We start from the raw sequence: 12,926 nt of genomic DNA, 5'->3' as shown, positions 1-12,926 counted from the left end.
TTTATAGAAGCATGATTATAATGCTTTGGATATACACCCAGTAATGGGATGGCTGGGTCAAATGGTATTTCTAGTTCTAGATCCTTGAGAAATCACCACACTGTTTTCCATAATGTTTGAACTAGTTTACAGTCCCACCAACAGTGTAAAAGTGTTCCTATTTCTCCACATCCTCTCCAGCACCTGTTGTTTCCTGATTTTTTAATGATTGCCATTCTAACTGGTGTGAGATGGTATCTCATTGAGGTTTTGATTTGCATTTCTCTGATGGCAAGTGATGAAGAGCATTTTTTCATGTGTCTGTTGGCTGTATGAATGTCTTCTTTTGAGAAATGTCTGTTCATATCCTTTGCCCACTTTTTGATGGTGTTGTTTCTTTCTTGTAAATTTGTTTGAGTTCTTTGTAGGTTCTGGATATTAGCCCCTTGCCAGATGAGTAGATCTCAAAACTTTTCTCCCATTCTGTAGGTTGCCTGTTCACTCTGATGGTAGTTTCTTTTGCTGTGCAGAAGCCCTTTAGTTTAATTAGATCCCATTTGTCCATTTTGGCTTTTGTTGCCTTTGTTTTGGTGTTTTAGACATGAAGTCCTTGCCCATGCCTATATCCTGAATGGTATTACCTAGGTTTTCTTCTAGGGTTTTTATGGTTTTAGGTCTAATATTTAAGTCTCTAATGCATCTTGAATTAATTTTCATATAAGGAGTAAGGAAAGGATCCAGTTTCAGCTTTCTACTTATGGCTAGCCAATTTTCCCAGCACCATTTATTAAATAGGGAATCCTTTCCCCATTTCTTGTTTTTCTCAGGTTTATCAAAGATCAGATGGCTGTAGATGTGTGGTATTATTTCTGAGGGCTCTGTTCTGTTCCATTGGTCTACTTCTCTGTTTTGGTATCAGTACCATGCTGTTTTGGTTACTGTAGCCTTGTAGCATAGTTTGAAGTCAGCTAGCATGATGCCTCCAGCTTTGTTCTTTTGGCTTAGGATTGTCTTGGCAATGCGGGGTCCTTTTTGGTTCCATATGAACTTTAAAGCAGTTTTTTCCAATTCTGTGAAGAAAGTCATTGGTAGCTTAATGGGGATGGCATTGAATCTATAAATTACCTTGGGCAGTATGGCCATTTTCACAATATTGATTCTTCCTATCCATGAGCATGGTATGTTCTTCCATTTGTTTGTGTCCTCTTTTATTTCACTGAGTAGTGGTTTGTAGTTCTCCTTGATGATGTCCTTCACATCCCTTGTAAGATGGATTCCTAGGTATTTTATTCTTTTTGAAGCAATTGTGAATGTGAATTCATTCATGATTTCGCTCTCTGTTTGTCTGTTACTGGTATATAAGAATGCTTGTGATTTTTGCACATTGATTTTGTATCCTGAGACTTTGCTGAAGTTGCTTATCAGCTTAAGGAGATTTTGGGCTGAGACAATGGGGTTTTCTAAATATACAATCATGTCATCTGCAAACAGGGACAATTTGACTTCTTCTTTTCCTAACTGAATACCTTTTATTTCTTTCTCTTGCCTGATAGCCCTAGCCAGAACTTCCAACACTATGTTGAATAGGAGTGGTGAGAGAGGGCATCCCTGTCTTGTGCCAGTTTTCAAAGGGAATGCTTCCAGTTTTTGCCCATTCAGTATGATATTGGTTGTGGGTTTGTCATAAATAGTTCTTATTATTTTGAGATATGTTCCATCAATAGAGAATTTGTTGAGAGTTTTTAGCATGAAGGACTGCTGAATTTTGTCAAAGGCCTTTTCTGCATCTATTGAGATAATCATGTGGCTTTTGTCTTTCTTCTGTTTATATGCTGGATTATGTTTACTGATTTTCATATGTTGAACCAGCCTTGCATCCCAGGGATGAAGCCCACTCGATCATGGTGGATAAGCTTTTTGATGCGCTGCTGGATTCGGTTTGCCAGTATTTTATTGAGGATTTTTGCATTGATGTTCATCAGGGATATTGGTCTAAAATTCTTTTTTGTTGTTGGGTCTCTGCCAGGCTTTGGTATCAGGATGATGTTGGCCTCATAAAATGAGTTAGGGAGGACTCTCTCTTCTTCTATTGATTGTCATAGTTTCAGAAGGAATGGTCCCAGCTCCTCCTTGTACCTCTGGTAGAATTCGGCTGTGAATCCATCTGGTCCTGAACTTTTTTTGGTTGGTAGGCTATTAATTATTGCCTCAATTTCAGAGCCTGCTGCTATTGGTCTATTCAGGGATTCAACATCTTCGTGGTTTAGTCACTTACACTTACAGGAAGGTGTCCAGGAAATTATCCATTTCTTCTGGGCTTTCTAGTTTATTTGCATAGAGGTGTTTATAGTATTCTCTGATGGTAGTTTGTATTTCTGTGGGGTTGGTGGTGATATCCCCTTTATTTTTATTGTGTCTATTTGATTCTTTCTTTTCTTCTTTATTAGTCTTGCTAGCAGTCTATCAATTTTGTTGATCTTTTCAAAAAACCAGCTCCTGGATTCACTGATTTTTTGGAGGGTTTTTTGTGTCTCTATCTCCTTCAGTTCTGCTCTGATCTTAGTTATTTCTTGCCTTCTGCTAGCTTTTGAATGTGTTTGCTCTTGTTTCTCTAGTTCTTTTAATTGTGATGTTAGGGTGTCGATTTTAGATCTTTCCTGCTTTCTCTTGTGGGCATTTAGTGCTATACATTTTGTCTACACACTGCTTTAAATGTGTCCCAGAGATTCTGGTACATTGTATCTTTGTTCTCATTGGTTTCAAAGAACATCTTTATTTCTGCCTTCACTTTGTTATGTACCCAGTAGTCATTCAGGAGCAGGTTGTTCAGTTTCCATGTACTTTAGCAGTTTTGAGTGAGTTTCTTAATCCTGAGTTCTAGTTTGATTGCACTGTGGTCTGAGAGACAGTTTGTTATAATTTCTATTCTTTTCCATTTGCTGAGGAGTGCTTTACTTCCAAATATGTGGTCAATTTTGGAGTAAGTGTGATGTGGTGCTGAGAAGAATGTATCTTCTGTTGATTTGGGGTGGAGAGTTCTGTAGATGTCTATTAGGTCTACTTGGTGCAGAGCTCAGTTCAATTCCTGGATATCCTTGTTAATTTCTGTCTCGTTGATCTGTCTAATGTTGACAGTGGGGTGTTAAAGCTTCCCATTATTATTGTATGGGAGTCTAAGTCTCTTTGTAAGTCTCTAAGGACTTGCTTTATGAATCTGGGTGCTCCTGTATTGGGTGCATATATATTTAGGATAGTTAGCTCTTCCTGATGAATTGATCTGTTTACCATTATGTAATGGCCTTCTTTGTCTCTTTTGATCTTTGATGGTTTAAAGTCTGTTTTATCAGGGACTAGGATTGCAACCCCTGCTTTTTTTGTTGTTGTTGTTCTCCATTTGCTTGGTAGATCTTCCTCCATCCCTTTATTTTGAGCCTATGTGTGTCTCTGCATGTGAGATGGATCTCCTGAATACAGCAAACTCATGGGTCTTGACTCTTTATCCAATTTGCCAGTCTGTGTCTTTTAATTGGAGCATTTAGTCCATTTACATTTAAGGTTAATATTGTTATGTGTGAACTTGATTCTGTCATTATGATATTAGCTGGTTATTTTGCTCGTTAGTTGATGCAGTTTCTTCCTAGCATCAATGGTCTTTACATTTTGGCATGTTTTGCAATGGCTGGTACCAGTTGTTCCTTTCCATGTTTAGTGCTTCCTTCAGGATCTCTTGTAGGGCAGGCCTGGTGGTGACAAAATCTCTCAGCATTTGCTTGTCTGTAAAGGATTTTATTTCTCCTTCACTTATGAAACTTAGTTTGCCTGGATATGAAATTCTGAGTTGAAAATTCTTTTCTTTAAGAATGTTGAATATTGGCCCCCACTCTCTTCTGGCTTGTAGAGTTTCTGCCAAGAGATCTGCTGTTAGTCTTATGGGCTTCCCTTTGTGGGTAACCCAACCTTTCTCTCTGGCTGCCCTTAACATTTTTTCCTTCATTTCAACTTTGGTGAACCTGACAATTATGTGTCTTGGAGTTGCTCTTCTTGAGGAGTATCTTTGTGGTGTTCTTTGTATTTCCTGAGTTTCAATGCTGGCCTGCCTTACTAGGTTGGGGAAGTTCTGGATGATATCCTGCAAAGCGTTTTCCAACTTGGTTCCATTTTCCCTGTCACTTTCAGGAACACCAATCAGATGTAGATTTGATCTTTTCACATAATCCCATATTTCTTGGAGGCTTTGTTCATTTCTTTTTACTCTTCTTTCTCTACACTTCTCTTCTCGCTTCATTTCATTCATTTGATCTTCAATCACTAATACCGTTTCTTCCAGTTGATCGAGTCAGTTACTGAAGCTTGCGCATTTGTCATGTAGTTCTCGTGTCATGGTTTTCATCTCTATCAGTTCTTTTATGGACTTCTCTGCATTGATTTTTCTAGTTATCCATTCATCCATTCTTTTTTCAAGTTATTAGTTTCTCTAAGCTGGGTACATAGTTCCTCCTTTAGCTCTGAGAAGTTTGATCGACTGAAGCCTTCTTCTCTCAACTCATCAAAGTCATTCTCCATCCAGCTTTGTTCCATTCCTGGCGATGAGCTGCGTTCCTTTGGAGGGGGAGATGCACTCTGATTTTTTGAATTTCCAGCTTTCCTGCACTGCTTTTTCCCCATCTTTGTGGTTTTATCTGCCTTTGGTCTTTGATGATGATGACATACTGATGGGGTTTTGGTGTGGTTGTCCTTTCGGTTTGTTAGTTTTCCTTCTAACAGTCAGGATCCTCAGCTGCAGGTCTGTTGGAGTTTGCTTAAGGTCCACTTCAGACCCTGTTTGCCTGGGTATCAGCAGCGAAGGCTGCAGAAGATAGAATATTGCTGAACAGTGAGTGTTGCTGTCTGCTTATTGCTCTGGAAGCTTCATCTCAGAGGTGTACCCAGCCATGTGAGGTGTGAGGTGTCAGTCTGCACCTAATGGGGGATGTCTCCCAGTTAGGCTACTCAGGAGTCAGGGACCCACTTGAGCTGAGCAGGAAGTCTGTCCATTCTCAGATCTCAACCTCTGTGCTGGGAGAACCACTGCTCTCTTCAAAGCTGTCAGATAGGGACATTTACATCTGCAGAGGCTTCTGCTCCTTTTTGTATAGCTATGCCTGTCCCCAGAGGTGGAGTCTACAGAGGCAGGGTGGCCTCCTTGAGCTGTGGTGGGCTCCACCCAATTCGAGCTTCCTGGTGGCTTTGTTTACCTACTTAAGCCTCAGCAATGGCAGGCGCCCGTCCCCTAACCTCGCTGCTGCCTTGCAGTTAGACCTCAGACTGCTGTGCTAGCAATGAGGGAGGCTCCATGGGCGTGGGACCCTCCAGGCCAGGTGTGGGATATAATCTCCTAGTGTGCCATTTGCTAAGACCCTTGGTAAAGCACAGTATTAGGGTGAGAGTTACCTGATTTTCCAGGTGTTGTGTGTCTCAGTTTCCCTTGGCTAGGAAAAGGAATTCCCTTCCCCCTTGTGCTTCCCAGGTAAGGTGATGCCTCGCCCCACTTCAGCTCTCACTGGTCGGGCTGCACCCACTGACCAGCACCGACTGTTGGACACTCCCCAGTGAGATGAACCCAGTACCTCAGTTGAAAATGCAGAAATCATCCATCTTCTGTGTCTCTCACGCTGGGAGCTGGAGGCTGGAGCTGTTCCTATTCGGCCATTTTGGGCGTACCCCCCTCTCATGTATGTGTCTTTTTGATAGAATGAATTATTTTCCTCTGGGCAAATACCCAATAGTGAAACTGCACAGGTAGTAGGATAGAATGGCTGATGGAGGTACCTAATCGATGAGCCTTAGTTCCCTGTGATCTGTTCCCAAAGGAATCCAGAAGTTATCATGTGGCCCTAAAGCTGCATACTAGTGCACGGTAGTTGAGTGGTTGTTCTGTTTTAGTTCTTTGAGAAATCTCCAAACTGCTTTCCACAGTGGCTGAACTAGTTTGCATTCCCACCAACAGTGTATAAGTATTCTCTTTTCTCCATAGCCTTACTAGCATCTGTTATTTTTTGACTTTTTAGTAATAGTCATTCTGGCTGGTGTGAGATGGCATCTCATTGTGGTTTTGATTTGCATTTCTCTGATGACTAGTGATGTTGCCATTTTTTCATATGTTTATATGGCTGCTTGTAGGTCTTTTGAGAAAAGTCTGTTAATGTCTTTTTTTAATGGGGTTGTTTGGTTTTTGCTTGTTGATTTGTTTAAGTTCCTATTAGGTTCTGGATATTAGACCTTTGTCAGATGCATAGTTTGTGAATATTTTTCCCAACAGTATTCTTTATCCTTCAATTCTTTAGTACAGTGCAGCTATTCACATAAATGAAGCCTGTCAAATAGAAAATCTCCTGGATGAGTGTTCAGAAATATTCACTGGTTTAACATAGACTTCTAGGTCTCTATAATATGATCCAACACTCCATATTCAGGTGAGCCTGCAGGGAGATTATTTAAGGAGCACTGTGTAAAACCACACACACCCAAGGCCCGAGATTTGTGATAACTGAAACTCAACCATTGGAGATTATTTTATGTTGATCACTATTATTATTTCACCTGAAGCTCTAGAAAAGGATATGTAAATAGAACTCCCTCAGTAAACACTTACTCTGAGATATCCAGCCCTTTCCTTAGCTTGTTTGTGAGCCCTGTTCTTCCTCTAAGCTCCCTCTGGGCCTTTCTCCCACTGAAATTGAAGACTAATGTCTTGCTCACTGGGTTGGCCCCACCCTGGCTCTCACTGGAACTACTGGACCTCTGAGGTCTCTGCAGCTGTGTTGAGATTGCCAGTATGGATGGCCTGCTCTGCCCTCTGCCTCAGCATCTCTTCATGGATGCTAGCCATACTCACTCAAGCTTATCTTATAGAGAAACTGGAGGACACCATATAGAAGGTGACTTGCATCTGAACTTTGCCTCCCTTCTCTCTCAACTCTTCTACCCAGTACCAGAAGGTCTTTGAATGTCCTCTTACCTCCAAGAAGGGACACTCCTCATATTATGTTATAGCCTTCTCCCCTCATTTCAATCTCTTAGTCTAGTCCTGTTAGAGAAAACACTAGGGGAAAAGAAACAGAATTCATAAGAGGTAAAAATGCAACAGGAGTTACTTTGAAAATATTATCATCTTTGTCACACACATAAAATGTTAAGCAGTCCAAGAGGCTTGTGTTAAATACTTAAGTACTTAAGGTGTTACAGAAGTTCATATGAGTTCAAAAGAAGAGCAATCATCAAAGTTAACATAGTTCAAGAAGGCTTCACGAAGACTATAGATTCAAGCTGGGTTGGGAGATTTTCGTATTCCTCGTACATTCAGAAAAAACAAGAGCATTCTAGGAATAGAAAACAAGGTGAGCAACAGCATGGCAGGTAGGAGGTGTCATGGCCCATCAGCTTGGATGGAGCAAAGGGGTTGCTTAGGGAAGAGTGCAAGACAAGGTGAGGGCATCAATGGCCCAATTATGATCTTTGAATGCTAGACTAGGCACTGTCACAAGCGTTATCTTTTTCATCCTCACAAAACCATATAAGGTAGGCAATTCCTGTATCCCACTTTAAAGACGAGGACCTAGACACTCCAAGAGATTAACTGACTTAAGAGCAAACAGTCAGTTAGTTGCAAAACTCTCTGTCATCAAGTCTTAATCTTCACATAGATAAAGTAAACTCGTACTGGATTGCCAATACTTTATCTTAACCCATGATGCCCTGATGAGAAGAGGTTGGTGGTGATGTACCAGAGTCATTTTTTACCTCACCAACACACACATACACACATACACACGTATGTGGACACACACAGAGTTACTCCGAGATCAGCATAAACTCTGTGCAATTTGAACTTCCATACATGTGTTGTAGGCATGATAGATGCCATTTTCACTGAATGCTGAAGGCAAATTGAATTTTCTTCTTGACATCCTGACATTTTTGATTGGATGTAGTTTACCAAGCAAAGGCCTTTCCATATGCCACAGGCTCTGAAAACATGACTACACAAGGTATAATAATGTAATGTTGCTGATACAAGCTCCATTCGATTTACTTTGAAATGTCATTAAAAATTGCTTCTGTCAGAGTGCAGGCATTGGATCTGAGACAGGTTTCTAGGGGTGTTGCTGGAGTTGATGAGTGATTGTTGCCATAGGCCACAGATGAAAGCCAAGCAAGACAAAGAGCTCAGCACAGGGAAAGCCTTCGGAAGGGAGGTAAATATAAGCATTTGGGGGAGCTAACAGGCATCCGAGTGGTGGGAAAGGAGCTCAAAAGGGTCCAAACTAAGACAAATACTCCTTCCAGCCTCCATACCATGCTATCACCTATCCTTACGATGGATAAGATTCTCAAAGCAATGTCCACTCTCTACCCAACATCTCCACTTGGAAAACTGATACAGATCCAGGTGTAGTTGAAATGTTAACACTCTACATTTCCCTTAACCTAATTACAGTTACTGCATCACAATTAGGTTAAGAGTATCTTCTTTCAATACAAATCAATCTCTAGCCTAGAGGTGTGGACGTTTTGATTCACATTTCTATCATTTCATTCTCAGTGTCTATTTTTAGCTTTTTCTCCAAAACTTCTTTCAGAAAATGAGGCAGAATTCTCTGCTGACTCTGTACCTTAATGAACTACTGGTTCTTGCTTCTTTCTTTAAGGCCATTTATTTATATTACGTAATCATAGCTCTAAGAATAAACCCCTGCTTCCAAGCACCAGTGGATTCGAGACAATGAGCAAGTGTACTAAATGTCAGTGCTTTTTAACAAATATTCAAAATGAGATTCAGCCCTGGAGTGCCACATAGAGAAGGCTATCCTAGTCATGGATGTTTAGGGGAAGCCCACTCCTGTACTTGAAGCTCCCTCCAGCTCTCAAATTCTCTAAAGCAGGCCAGTTTCATCTGAGTTTGACATGAGTGTTGCCTCAGTGTTTGTTTGCCTTGTTTTCTGCATTGAATTCTAGTGCAGAAAGAGACCCATTCCAGTCCTTGTCCCTAAGGAAAGCCTGTCCACTGGTGCATATACAGAAAGTATATTGTTGCTTTCTCTTAACTTCTTAGCATGTTCTTCCAATGCCACACTCTGAATTTCTATTTTGTGCCACTTCCTCCTGTACAGATGATCCTTAAGAGCAATCTTCACACTGGATTAAAATGGCTTGTTTGCATGTCTATTTTAAGAGACACTGAGGTACTTGAGAACAGGAACTGTATTAGAGTTTCCAGAGAAACAGAACCAACAAAATGTGTGTGTGTATACACACACACACACACATATATATAAATGTGTGTGTATAGTGATTCATTTTAGGAACTGGCTCACACAATTGTAGAGACTTAATGAGTCCAGTATCTGACTGGGGAGGCTGGAAAGCTGGAGATTCAGAAAAGAGTTGCAGAGTTGCCGCTCAAATCCAAAGGACGCCTGCTGGCAGAACTCCCTCTTGCTAGAGAGGTCAGTCTTTTGTTCTATTCAGGCTTTCGATTGATTGGATAGTGTTCACCCACATCATGAAGGGCAATCTACTTTACTGAAAGTCCACTGATTTAAATGTAAGTCTCATCAAAAAACACTCTCAGAGAAACATCCAGAATAATGTTTGACCAAACATCTGGGCACTGTGGTCCAGACAAGTTGATGCATAAAATTAACTATAACAGGGACTTTGTCTCATTTGCCTTTAACATCCTCAGCACCCAGTAAAGCCTTAATATACAGGGTGTTTGTTGAATGAAATAGTGTCCAATGAATGAATAGTGATGCAACCTTCTCAGCAACTTGAAACATCCAGTTCACTACAGCTCCAGACATTATCATTTTCTTTTGACTTAGTATAATTATTTAAAAAAAAAAAAAAAAACCCTTAAAGTGGTGGCAATGTCCTATTTAGAGATGGACCAATAGTCTTAACCTTTAGGCAAAAATGTTAAGAACAAATCCTGCAAAGAGAAAAATAAGCCTGTGTCCAGGAATGAGAAAGGGTATGCCATGCCCATCCCTAAAGCTAAGACCACGTGACATTTGCTTTTGTAGCTAGTCTCTTTCACTGGGCCTCTGAGTGGGAACGGAACTGCATTCAGCAAGGGCTCTTGAGCCATCTGAACCTCAGGTAGAGATTGTGATTGATGGAGTGTAGGATTTTGTCCAATAAATTCAGAGGCTACTTCTCCACTTCCCCATCTCTTGGTCTGTATTTGACTCTTCAAATAGCCCCTGAAGCCAAGGTGAGTATGGAGGGAAGTTGGCAGTACCTAATGTATACTGATATTATACTTAAAAAGTAATAGGATGTCCTTTGAAAGGCTTCACTGTTATAACAGAGAGACACCTGAAGGCAATCTATCTAATGAATAATAGAGGTAATTTCTACTAGAGTTGCTTGGGGATTTTGTTTATGTGATTTATTGCGGTAGTTTTTTAAAGGTATTGGTGAATTGAGCTTCTATCTTTGGACTAATTTTTGTGGTTGAAATAGAGATCCATAATTTTCAAGATGGGAAAAGTGTCTAAGCACTTATTAATTCATTCAAAACATATTTACTGAGGCTGGGTGCTAGGCCATGAAGATACCAAGATGAATAAGACCCAGTCCCAGCCTTCAAAGAGCCTCCTGGAGGTGGGCAGGCATATATGGATGGTTTTAGTAACATTACTTGTAGTAACGAAAAACTGGAAGTCAACTAAATATCTCTATCAAAGACAGAATAGAAAAATAATCATTAAATAGGCCCACAGTTCCTAAACTCTGAAAGCTAAAAGTGATTTTATAACTCATTTGGCAGCAAAGCCCAACATGAGCTAACATGAGGTTACTTAGTGTCTTTATTATTCCATTTAGTGTGAATATTTTCTATATTTTAAGGAGAAATATTTATATATTTAATCAGAAAATGCTTCTCCAGACCCTACTGGGAGTGCCATGTTATTGATGGAATTTAAGTATCCTATTACCTTTATGGAAACAAGCAAAAAAGTCTGTATTTGTAAACACATCTGGCCCCAGGAATTTGGATTAAAGACTTGAGGGCTATGGCCAGGCGCCATGGCTCATGCCTGTAGTCTCAGCACTTTGGGAGGCCAAGGCAGACAGATCATGAGGTCAGGAGATCGAGACCATCCTGGCCAACTTGGTGAAATCCCTTCTCTACTAACAATGCAAAAATTGGCTGGACGTGGTGGTGTGTGCCTGTAGTCCCACCTACTCAGGAGGCTGAGGCAGGAGAATCGCTTGAACCCGGGAGGCAGAGGTTGGCAGTGAGCCGAGATTGCACCACTGCACTCCAGCAAATGAATGATTTACAGTTACATATATCAACGTGAATGAATCTTAAAAGCAGGTTGAATGAAAGAAAGCAAGTCAAAAAAGAAAAAAAAAAACATTCAGCATGATACATGTTACATTAAGTTTAGATTCTACCAAACTTAACATGATACTGCTTAGGAATGCATACATTTTATCAGTAACTAAAAGTAAAGGAATCATAAAGATACATTCTGAATGGTGGCTCCTCTCTGGGTGGATAGGGGCCCAAGGTTTAAAGGTGATAGAGTGGGTGGCACTTTGGCAGTACACTGGCACAAATGCTTGCTAAAGCTTCTGCAGGTAGGGTTCCTACTTGTGGCCAGTAAGAGCCAGTGCGGTATGAGGAGTTACAGGTTTTATAACCAGAAGGCTGTTGTAGATCTCCTACAATGACTTCTTTCCAAAGTTGAGGTTTTGAAACTGTGTCCAACAGGACTCTTGACTCAGTTTTCTAGGTTTTCCCTTCTCTTTGCCCTAGATTTAACTTCATATTCCCTGATGAGACTAAAGTAGAATGGGTTCAGATAGGAGCTGGCAACAGATAGTGTTCTAAAAATAAAGGCTGCAGTGCGTGGGGAGCTCTGATGAGAACGGATGCAATTAATAATCTCCACTCAACAGGAAGCCAAGGTAGAAGTGATTCATCTCTAAGTTTGCAATCCTGACTTTATGAGCAAGCATTTCAAACAATTTATGAAAACTGCTAATGAGAATGCAAACCAACTTGATATTCAGAATGATTAGCCTCATTAAAAACTAATCACATTTCTACTCACTGCCCCCCTACCTCATCTTGCTTATGCACACAGAAAGTTGCCTTATTGAATCTGACTGTGATGGGCAGAGCCTGGGGATGGACTTGCAGAACTCTGAGATAAATTTTACATTTAGATTGCAGTGCCATCAGCAGTACTTGGAGGAGATGCAGACGTGATAGAGAACAGTGAATGATGAAAAAGAATATTTATTACATAGTCCTGAATGTATCTCACTGCAGATTTTCATTCATTCATCCATCATTCATGCTTTCCATAGACAATGTTCCAGGCACTGTGTTAAGCACTAGAGGATAAAAACACTGAATGTATTCCTTTCCATTTGAAGAGCTCCCCATTAGACAGGAATACAAAGATGAGAACAGATTGTTTAAGTCATGTAAAGCCACCTTCCATTGTCAAGTAGGACCACCTATAGAATAACTCCAGGGCCACCCGTCATAAAATACAACATGATGCTGATCCCTGGAGATGTCTCTCAGGAGTACTGAGGATGGCACTGAAATTCAGGGAAGGGTTGGTGAGGACAATAAAGACCTTTAGAAGATGGTAGTGACCTGGGTTTGGAGAATGAATACAGCTGACTGGATAAAGGAGAAATGGGGGAGATACGCTTCCTGGTATAGTTTTGTTCCTCATAAAATAAGGTTTATTCCTCACCTAGAATCATTTATTCATGAAGATATCATGCCTACTTCCTGTCAGTTCTCTTCATTCTTGAGAGAATTCAGGGGTTGAGAATCTGCAACTCCACTTTGGACAGGAGAAAATTCTACAAGTTCCAACAGACAACGCATATGTAACTATCCTAGGAGATCCGGAATTTGAAAGCCTACA

At 40.6% G+C, this 12,926-nt stretch overlaps 1 protein-coding gene across 7 annotated transcripts in view; it reads right to left on the bottom strand.

The window, feature by feature from the left end:
* The window catches only part of LOC105468837 (ankyrin repeat domain 42), a 199,137-nt gene that overhangs the window by 23,704 nt on the left and 162,507 nt on the right, over window positions 1-12,926 (bottom strand). For 2 of the 7 annotated variants that reach the window (XR_011610959.1, XR_011610958.1), the window contains exons 13-14: window positions 12,750-12,921; window positions 6,977-7,060 (exon numbers count right to left, since the gene is read on the bottom strand). The exons of 1 other annotated variant lie outside the window; for it this stretch is intronic. The gene's annotated coding sequence lies outside the window, so the exon portion shown is untranslated. Of the gene's footprint in view, window positions 1-6,976; window positions 7,061-12,749; window positions 12,922-12,926 lie in introns of those variants that run through there. 4 more of the 7 variants (XR_011610961.1, XR_011610962.1, XR_011610964.1 and 1 more) reach the window with 4 other exon arrangements.

Source organism: Macaca nemestrina, chromosome 12 (assembly GCF_043159975.1).
Source record: "Macaca nemestrina isolate mMacNem1 chromosome 12, mMacNem.hap1, whole genome shotgun sequence".
NCBI classification, from domain to species: domain Eukaryota; kingdom Metazoa; phylum Chordata; class Mammalia; order Primates; family Cercopithecidae; genus Macaca; species Macaca nemestrina.
The sequence above is the reverse complement of the archived record's forward strand: the minus strand, read 5'-3'. Positions and strand labels throughout refer to the sequence as shown.